General features: G+C 34.3%; 1 protein-coding gene across 4 annotated transcripts in view; it reads right to left on the reverse strand.

The window, feature by feature from the left end:
- Positions 1–10567, reverse strand: part of Trpc4 (transient receptor potential cation channel subfamily C member 4) — a 214897-nt gene extending 204330 nt beyond the window's left edge. For 3 of the 4 annotated variants that reach the window (XM_047553089.1, XM_047553090.1, XM_047553088.1), the window contains exon 1: positions 10377–10473. The gene's annotated coding sequence lies outside the window, so the exon portion shown is untranslated. Of the gene's footprint in view, positions 1–10376 lie in introns of all 4 variants that reach the window. The other variant, XM_047553091.1, reaches the window with a different exon arrangement.
- Between the last annotated feature and the right edge of the window lie 359 nt (positions 10568–10926).

A 10926-nucleotide genomic window follows, 5' to 3' on the forward strand; every position in this document is an offset into this window, starting at 1 on the left:
AGAGGAAAAATATGAAGGATACAATCTAGGTACATTACTGTACAACTGCTGAATGTAAAAGACTAATAGAAAACATAAAAACTATAACTAAAGAACACATTATCTTCAAAGAGCAACAATTAGATCTCTACAGACTTCTCAACAGAAACAATGGAAGTCAAAAGTCAATTGAATGGCATACTGAAAGTATGGAAAGAAAATGAACTTCTGACCTACAATATTCTAACCAATTTATGTGATTTTAAAAGTGATTTAAAAATATGTATCAGCAAAAACTCAGAAAATTGATTACCAACATACATTGAAAGGTATGGTAAAGAGAAATTTTAACCCCTCAGAAAGGCCTAGAAAGAATAGAAAGCATCTCAAAAAAGCATATGTGGTATATATAATTATAAAAATTAAGAAAAAACTAAGGTAGAAAATAAAAAATACTAATAGTTTTTTAAAATTAAGTCCATCAGGCTTCAGTTCCTCTCCCAAATGTGTGTGCCATGATATAGAAATTTTATTTTTATAAAAGATAAATACAAAATCCATTCAATTTATTTTAAATTACTCTAGGATAGGAAATAAAAAATAGCTCATTAAAAATACAGATAAATATGTATTGATAGATCTTATGTTTATATTTTAAATAATTCATAAACATTCAAAATGTTAAGTTTTAGGAAAATAAAGTATTGATTGTATGAATTAAAGTTAAAATCTTATGCTGTTTTTAAAACTGTTTTTACAATAGACTATTAACTATATAATATGTCATATAATTTGTTATTTTAGGCAAGATATATGAAAAATATTCATATGATTAATATGAATATTTGAATATGAATGTGAATATCAATATGGTGAATATTTTTAGTATTTTTCCTTAGGATTATAGGAAACACTCATTTTAGTATAAAACACAAAATAGCCCCCAAACCCCAGCATCAACCATGTAATGATTTGCCCTTCATAATAGAGCAGGAGGAACAATGGATCATTTTTCTTAACCACAACAGATCAAGTGCCCTTCTCTATACACCAAGGTACAATGCAACAATCTGAAATTTCCTTCCTTAAAATTCTCTGTTTAAGCTCCTCTTCAAAGGAAGTTTTCTTAAACAGATGAGGAAGAAATTTCTATGCCCAATCAAAAGGAAACAAAAGAAACTAATAAAGGAATCTCATCAGAAGTCATGATTCAATAGAATTTGTAATTACATTTCACCATGAAAACATGATCTTACCACAATTTTATAAAGGTTCCTAAAGATGAATGTTCATCCTACCTCTCATATATGGAATTATTCTGCTATGGTTAAGGCAGAAGGGAATGTGGATTTATATAGGGTCACTCCATTGTCATAAGCCTCCAGTCAATGAGGGAGCAGCTTGGTCCCAGGACTAATTAGAGAATTGAAAACTCCCATCTGTAGGTAAAGGAGTGATGGAATGTAAGCACTAGATATTATTGAATGCAAATGAACCAAAGAGCATATAAAATTCTGTGAGCAACCACTGTTTCTGATTTACTTAGATGTCTGTTTAATTATAATTAAAATTATCAAAATAAATTCTGTTACACCCTGGAACATTTCTAAAATAAACTGAATTCCAATGCATTTTATGAGTAGTTAGAAAATTTCATTAAACACTTCCAACATTTGACACATAATCCTTTTATATATTAAAGATGGGAAGATCTTATTTTGACTCTCAAGACTAGCAGCATTATAAGAAAGTAGCTTGTCTTTCAAAACACTTTAAATAAAATGAAATAAATCATGTGCCTGTTTCAAATACATCTAGGTTATTCACAAATGGTTCATTTCAAACACTCAGTTTGTTTACATTTTCTCCTTTGGGTTGTATATTTGTAAATATCCACATTTTTTAAAATCAGAGGCGTAAGTATAAAATAGGTCTTCTGTATTTTGTGTTACCAGTAATTATTGCAATTGATTAAGCTACAGAGAGACACTTTTAAAAATGTAATTGTATGCAATATTTCAGTTTCAGCAATGTGAAAACTAGTAAGAAAGTACTTAAGTATTTTATTAAGTTATGCTTTAGGTTCTGGTTTTAGTGCTTCATTGCAAAGTATGACAGAATGCAAAGCAATTCTTATTCTTCAAGTTGAAACTGTTGATGTTTTTACATGATGGGAAAATATTTATCGTAAGTACCTTTATAATGAAATGTTTTTTCATTAAAGTTTCTTTTATTCATGAAAGGGCAGAATCATTTGCTGCTGCACTTTGTTCCAAGAACGTGCTGGAGTGCTAAATGAAAATGTGCAGTTCAGTGCTCCAAACTAGCTAACACACTACAAATCAAAATGTTAAGCTGTGAGGTTAAAATAAACCAGATAAGCAAATAAGTCTTTCCCCTCTGCCAACATTTTCATTTTACACAGCACAGACAGGGGGACACATCATTAAATGTTCTTTCTCCTTAATTTTAGAAGCTGTCAGAGGTTTAGAGCTTGGTACTATGGTTATTTCCCATGAGGACTCTGGGAAAGTAAAAAGTTCTTGCAAAGAGTGGGTAGTCTTAGGAGTATAGGTCCCAAGTAACATTTAAAAACAAGATTAATGTAGCTAGGCTGGTCCTTTTCTTGTTTCCAAGATCTAAAATTATGAAAAAGATGGCATACACACAGGTTTATGGTATACTTTCAGCAGTAGACACAGCAGTCCACAGGAAAACACTTACAGAGGACTTGAGAACTATCTGAGTCTGAAATGGATCTCAGCCTTCCAAGAATCTCTAGAGCCAGTCCTTCCTTCTCCAGCAAAGGGGCAGCATGGTGGAGAGCCAGGTTATTACATTCCTAACTCTACAACCAGCTCCTCTCTTAGACTTGTTTCATTGTTTCCAAAGGGTTTGCGGTAATGTGAGTATAGCACTGTAAATTCTTCAGGACTTTGAACAACTTACCTTCTAAAATACATAGCCACTGAATAGTAGTTTAGTAATAACGATGTATAAAGGGGAAGCATAATTTTAATAGTGTCAATAATGCTATTTAAATTTAACATGGATTTACAGTTAGAAAACTTAAGTCCTATTCTTAAAAAAAACCAAAAAACAGTGATTTGTGGCAAAGAGGATGCATCTGGATTTTTTTCAACCTAATCTGTTTTATGTTTGTTGGTTGTTTTAAATCTCAGGTATAGACTACTAATTTAATATAATTGGTGTTATTTAATACATTCTTCATTTTCATAAGAAAATACAAGGAGAAAATAAAATAGTGAAATATTTGTAAGATAATATGGGATACTGGAATATGAAAAGATGGTAATAATCATCTTTTTCTTGAAATACATTAAAAAATGGAAAATCTGTTCTTCTAAAATGATCATTCTTTGCTTGAAATATTTAAAAAATGGAAAATTGATTCCTCTCTGTATCCTTAGCATCTAGCAGAGTAATTTTCACATATTAAAGTCCTAAGAAAAGTGTGTGTGTATATGTGCACACACACATGCAATCTATCTAGAAAGTCATGTAGCAAGATATGTGAGACCTGATTAGAAATATACTTTTGAATCGATGAACTTCCAAGTCATTCATTACACATCCAATCATTCTGTAGGAACACTGATAGACTGGCAAATATGTCTATTGTATATCACACTCAGGAATAGTCTTTCGCTCTTTTTTTTTTTTTTACCTTCTATTTACTATTATTATAATATACACTTCTAAACATATACACACACATATATGTGTATATCTATGTGTATGCATATACATACATATATATACGTGTGTGTGTATGTTTGTATGTGTGTTTATGGCAGTAGTTAAAATTTAAAATGATTCAAACATACAAACTACAGCTACTAGAAAAGAAAATTCATTTAAAGTGTGTCTTTCAAAGTTATCTTCAGGGCGTGCAGCTTCACTTTACCATAGTATGAAAGCTACCTTAACATTAAAAGCTATCTTTATATGAAATGTTGCTCATGAAGATGACTGTATGTAAAGAATGCTGTGTTCTCTGTTCTTCAGTTAATATACACTGTGCCTATCCTTTCATCCCTCCGTTTTGTTTTCAGGGTTTAATATTGGTGTGTGACCAGTTACTTAAAAGACAAACGTGTTAAAAAAGAAAAAAAAAAAAGGATTCAGCACAGCAGCTGAGAACAGACCCATTCAATCATCCTTCCATTCATTTATTCTACTCATTCATTCAATGAGCATATATTGGGCGGTAGTTATTCTAATTCTGTGAAAATGAAAAGTACAATGCAATGTGCCATGAATTATCATTCTGGTAGGAACAAGACTCTAGCTCACATGTTATTTCCACCACCATCATAAATGCAGCAGAGCATCGGAACATATTTCATAAACCTCACACTGCATGATATGGAATAAAAAGACAATAAATAAATAAATAAATAAAACCATGCCACCTACAATGGGACATCATGTTCTTTCAAGTCTGTGACATGAACTCAAAGTTAATTTGCTAAATATAATCACTCCAAAGAAGTCTATGGCTTTCTTTAGTTCAGCACACAGTCTTCCGGAATACTTGTATCTGTCCTCTTTCAATTCTAACCTCTCATTTTACAGTATAATGCAACAGAAAGTCTCCCTTAAGAATTCTGGCATAGCACCACTTAAATGAAAGCACATTAATTATTGGTTATATAAATCCTATGGCAATGATCTTTGTAGCTGACTGGACAACTAGCAAACTGGAAGTTGTGCTTATTGAATAATTGTGGGAAAATTAGTTTATAGCATAAGAAATAATGCAGTATTCACTATACCACGTAAGTGCAATATCATTATTATAACCAGCTTCATTACATAAATAAATATGCTAAAAATCAGCCAAGTGTGCTATTATGAAATTATGAAATAATTTAGTTATGCTTAATTTCAGAAGCATGATATTCATGGCGATCTAATTTGGTTACAAACTCACACATTTTTGAACATCCTCTTGGCTTCTTAAAGATGTTTACTGTCTAGCTCTGAAGACAGACCTTTACCCACCTGCAAGGCAGAATATAACAAGGGCTTTGCTTGTATTTATACTTGAGACATCTGGAGGAAACTTTCAAAGAGAAGTAATATTGGCTTTTGGCTCTAACTAGGCCTTAGTACATGGAGAATTTTGTGACAGGAAGCCAAAGGGCACAAGTTATTCTAGAAAGAGGGTTGTGCCAGGCAAAGCAGCAAAAATGAAGAGGTTACCCATGTGTCATTCATCTAGTCATTCAATCATTCATTCACTAATATTCAGTAATTGTCTGCTGAACGGATACCATTTTGTGCCGGTATTACATACATTCAAAGACATTCACTATGCCTTCAATTCAATTCCAACTGATTTTGGACATAATCACACCAGTCTCAAATGCATGTTTAAAATATACCATAACACATTTATTAGAATTTGTCACTTTCTGATAGATATCTCCTGGGGTATATGAATAAGAACTCCTCTCATTAAATACCAAGGGACATTAAATCGGTTGGACAATCAAACTTTAAATAAAATTAAGACAAAACACATGTCTTGAAATTTTATACAACATTGATAAGATGTGATATAAACCTGACATGTATTAACATGACTTTTTAAATACACCATTTTATTTATAGTCTGCAGATGCTCTAAAAGTTTGAAGGGAAATTTTTATTCAGTAACTATAATCTTATGATTATTTAAAGAAAAATTTATAACCTTCAATTTTATTCATGAAAATAAATCTTTTTTTTTGCCTTTTCTTCTAGTGTTACATTTATATTCAAGAATAAGAAAGGAAAATAAGGACCTGGGGATGGAGCTCAGTAGTAATAGTAGACCATGTGCTTGCAATGCACAAAACATTGGATTTAATCTCCAGCACCAAGCAGGGGTGCTTTTTAAAAAGAAAGAAATGATTTTGAGAACAATCTGCTTGAAGTAATTAGCTTACCTTCTGCTCTACTTCAAGGTGATGAAACTTTAGTTAACAGACTCTTGTTTCATATTCTATCCCCATGAAGGGAATGGTTATGTCCCAATGTTACAGTTTGAAAAATAAAAGCAATAAATAGTTGAAAGAATATAATTAGTTTATGAATTTTGTAAGAAGATCATTAATTTCAATTTAGAAACCATAAGGATTGAGTAAAAAAAAGTGTTGGTTTTAGAATCAAGTAGACATAGATTCGAGTCCCAGATTTATCACAAAGCAGCTTTGTGAATTTTGCAAATTTCATCTTTCTTGGGTTGTTATAATAATACTTCAGATTCAAAGTAGATGTGAGGATAACAAGTGTCTAACATAATGTCTGGCATACATTTTATACCCAAAAATATTGGCTCCCTCCCTTCTTTTTCCTTTCCTTTTTTTTACATACTTGTTCCTGTTTCCTATCTTAAGTAAATTCCAACACTTCGTGTTATTGGTTTAAAGAAGATACTTTTCAACATATTTCAAAACTGTAGCAACAAACCGCAGGTAGAATTTAATTAGCATGTATCATTCATTTCTTTGCACTTGCCATTTCTCAAAAAAGAATGCGGCATGCTAGATAAAGCTATTCAGGGCATATTTTTAAATTAATGTTTGAATTAACATTTCTAATTTTAGTGTAAAACTGTGCCCATGCGTCATCTGTTGTTTCTCAAGAAGCCATTAGTCTGTGACATGCAGTATTTCAAAAATGGGAGACAAAACATAACTAATATTAATGGGGTGTCATTTAAAGTTTAATTATTATGGTAGATCAACTATTCCAACCATTATCTTTATTTCTTGACCTACTTAAACTAAACTTTCACAAGCATCATTGAGATTTTTTAAAAGTTTAAATAGATTACTGTCCTTTGCTGAATAGTTCATGGAACAAGAAAGTTTAAATTAATATGTTTTCAATAAATGTGTCTCTAACTTTTAGTGTTCCAAATGAATGGCTTCTTTTCCTAAATATATCTTTATATCATGAACTTATTTTTCTGGTTGTACTAATGTTCTCAGAGATCAGGTCTATATTTGTGCGCTCTGAAAAAACAGACATCACTGGTCAAAATATCCTCAAATCTCTTAAAATATTGAGCTCTCAGTGTGTTTGGATGGATTAGAAATAGAAAACATACTCACACAAACCTAATTGTAAAATAATTCTTTATTATAATTAAATGGAAACAAATGCCCAGTTAAAGTTACTGAGGGTAGGGCACAAACTAGGTGAGTAGGCAAGGTTTTGGTTTTTTCATGAGTATTAAAGAAGCCAATACTACCAGGTTCAATTTAGCTCAGCCAATACAATTTAGGAAGTCAAGACATATATTAGAATTTGAGTTCATATAATATTTGGCAGTGATAATTTTGGAAAAAGGAAATGTAATAATTTATTAAGCTTTCCTTTCATCTGGCTTGTTTCAAAACTGAAATGGTCACATTTTCATAAGAAAATGTTCAGCCCATAGGTTATGGTCCTAACTACTATTTAGTATTTCTCATATATCTACCTTTATTTACAAAATTTCTTATTTCTTTAAGCACTATTATTTCTAGTATTTACTATTGAACAGATGTGTATGTATCTTTATTTTTGCCCCAATAAAACATTAATTAGAAAAATAAGATTAGTTCAGTTTTTATTTGCCAAATATGCTCATTAACTAAACTGACATACATTTTTTTTTTGGCAATTAAACATGCAGGTATAAAAATATAATAGAATACTTCCAAAACTGGGTTTTCTAAGTGTTTTTGTAATACAGTGGGGTTAAAATCAGTCTGTCTTAAAGTGAATTATTATTCTTCAGCAGACACTGAATTATACTTTTTATTAGGGTATATTGATAGTATTTAGCTAGAAGATCAGATATTTTTATGATAAAATAAGAAGAAAAATAATGAACTTGCATTATTTCTTTCATCTGCAGTTCAGGGACAGCAATTGTTTTTAAGGCTAATAATGCCAAATAGTGAAGTCTCTAATATAATCCAGTTCATGAAAATCTTGATAGACATAATCATTCAAATATTGAAAGACAGGTTACCTAATTTCCAGATTCATTTTAGGTTGAAATGATGTAATAGTTTATCAAACATAAGTTGTCATTTTAAAAATTTACTTAGCTTCAGTTTCCTGAATGAGGATGTTGGACCAGAGAACTTTTTAGTCCTTTAGATGGCTGTAACTCTCCATGGGCATGAACATGTTTGATATATACATATTAAACAAGACCTTCAATTTTCCTCTAATTCTATTATTTCCTATTTATGTGAAGTATGAATTGATTAAGGTTATCTTCTGTGGAAAGTTATTTGGTCTCTTACTATTTTAATAACTCAAATGACCATAAAAAATTCATATAGAACTTTAATTTTGTCTTACATAGTATTCTGTGTGTTTTGATCTTGACCTTCTGGAAATAAGTACAACAACAACAACAAAAAATTAGAAAAATTTAAACCTTGTAAGTTGTAGAAATCTATTTAATCTCACATATTTGAGAATGACTATAAGCAAGGAACTTGAAATTTTTCTCATTTTTTAAGATCAGAGATTTTCAGAAACATTGTCAATGTTTGACAGATTTTACCAGAGACATTTCTTGTGTCTGTTCAGCTTAGGTACTTTATGCTTTGGTGAATGTTCAGTTTAAGTTCTTCCTGAAGAGAAAGAACTTATCTAAATTTGCAGTTGCAAATCTTTAGTAATGATTTATCCAACAATATATTTTTTCACTCTGTGAATAGTAAGCAGCTCTTAAGTATCAACCTCATCAATCTGTTAGTGTTTCTTCTTGTGCCTTTCTTGATATAAATCTGCTCTTCACTCTACAACCTCGCATAGCTGAGTACTTGAGCTCAGATCAAAGCTCTATGGAAAGGCAGCTGAACATTTATTCATAAACAATGCAAGTGATTTCTTTCTTTTCACCTGTACTAGCCTTTATTAATCCAAGAAATTCACAAAAACACTTTAATAAAACTTGCACTGATAGACTGATCTGTATGAATGGCTGTATTATTTCATATGGTTTTTAAAATGTTTCATTAACAATGTTATACCGAATTCTGATTCTAATTCTGAATGACATAGTTATCCTTATGTCTTATTACTTTTTTCTCTTATATAAGGGGGGTGATGTTTCCTGGTCTACTGTCTGGGTGAATAGAAGTAAGCATTACAAATATAACTTTAAGTAGCAAACCATAACAGTAATGAAGATTTGAATGGTTTAACATATCCACCCACTCTGGCTCTCATGGTCTAACTCAGTTTTACTTTCTAAAAATCTCCCAGTAACCCTTTTTTGTTTTTTTTTAACTTATAAAATTTGTGAAATGCTTTGTATTGTAGTTACTGTGATAGGAAAGCCAGAAATTATATAATTATATGAGCCCTGGGAGGGTTTTCTTCTTCTTCTTCTTCTTTCTTCTTTATTTAGTTTTACAAGTCTATTCTAAATTTCTTTTTAATAAAACAACTAAAGCTTGATTCTATCTCCTCCCACTCCTTCAGCTTGGTGCTTACTCTTTAAGTAACTTGCTGCATTTTATAGCAGTGGAATTTAACTGGGAAGGGCCTCCCTAGGAAACCATGTGAACAGGGATACACCACAGTGGATACACCATAGTGAATACAGGCAGACGAGATCAGAGCCGCCTCTTCCTAGGTCTCCCACACCCTCCAAGCCTTTCCAGTATCCTCTTGTCTCTAGTCACAAAAGGCAGCTGAGTTCACAGCTGGAACAACAAGTTGTGCCCCAATCCAAGCATCTACTCAAGTAGCAAACAGGGTCATTGGTTTAATTGGAGCCTCGGTTGCCAGGCGAACTAGGAATCACTAAGACTGGGTCCAGCAACACGGATAAAAGTGCTTCTGTTTCTTGACAGAGAATGAAAATGACGCAGAGTATAATCGATCGACAGGAGATTGATCACTTTCCTTCCTTCCTTCCCCCAGTTTGGTGCCAGAGAGCCAAGGGCTCACTTTATATGTGCCTAGGGGCCATCACGATCTCCATTTTCCCCAAATGCATAAAAGGCTAAAAACAACCACATTCCCCAGCACCGCGGCGTGGCTGCAGCTCCTTTGTTTACCATATAAGTCACACCAGGGGTTCACTCCTTGCCCTCTCCCCTACTTTAAAGCCGTTGCGGTGAGAGACCGAGAAGCACCCCCAAACTCCCACTGAGCCCGGATCAACCACAGAAAGCGTCACAAATCTTTTCCCGAGCCTTGAAAAGAAACCGAGCAGGCTGAGTCTTTTGAACTCGTAACCCCCCAGGATGTCCGCCTCCCCGGAGGGAGCCCGCTTCCCAGGCAGCTGAGAAACTTAAACGAGATCCCAAAAAGAAGGTGAGGTGCAGCTCCAGTCAAATGGAGCGCAGAGGCGACACCCTCTTTACCTGCAAAGTTGCAATCTGGGGGCCGAAGTGATCCGATCCGGTGACGGGCGGCACGGGTGCTGTGGCCGGTGAGAGCACGCCCGGTAAATTGCGACGGGATTTCCTTAGTCGCTGCCGAGTTTTGGAGCATTCCAAGGAAAACGCACGAAGCTGGAGCCCACGCAGCTGGCACCGAACTGGGCGGAGTGAGGATGCTCAGAGAGCAAAACCAGGGGAGGCGGGGGAGGGGCGGGCCAGGAGCGGGAGATGTGCGCCAAGGGAGGAGGACCTCGCTCACCCCTGCCCCACCGATTCCTCCAGATAAAGTTGGAGTTCCCACGGCTGACAGCGGGTGAGCTCACAGTCAGGACCCCGCCCTCGGCTCCCAGCGGCTGCAGGTCTACGGGTCGGTCCGCACCGACCGTACTCGGAAGGGACAGCCCGGGAAGATGAGCGTCCCACGCACGGCTGGCGTGGAGGTGTAGGGACCAGCACGCGGACAGTGGCCGACGCTCGACCCCCGGCTCCGCTGCCCCTGAATGGCGTCCCCTTCTCTGGGCCAGCCGCTTGA

The sequence above is a fragment of the Sciurus carolinensis genome, chromosome 5 (genome assembly GCF_902686445.1).
Source record: "Sciurus carolinensis chromosome 5, mSciCar1.2, whole genome shotgun sequence".
Taxonomy (NCBI): domain Eukaryota; kingdom Metazoa; phylum Chordata; class Mammalia; order Rodentia; family Sciuridae; genus Sciurus; species Sciurus carolinensis.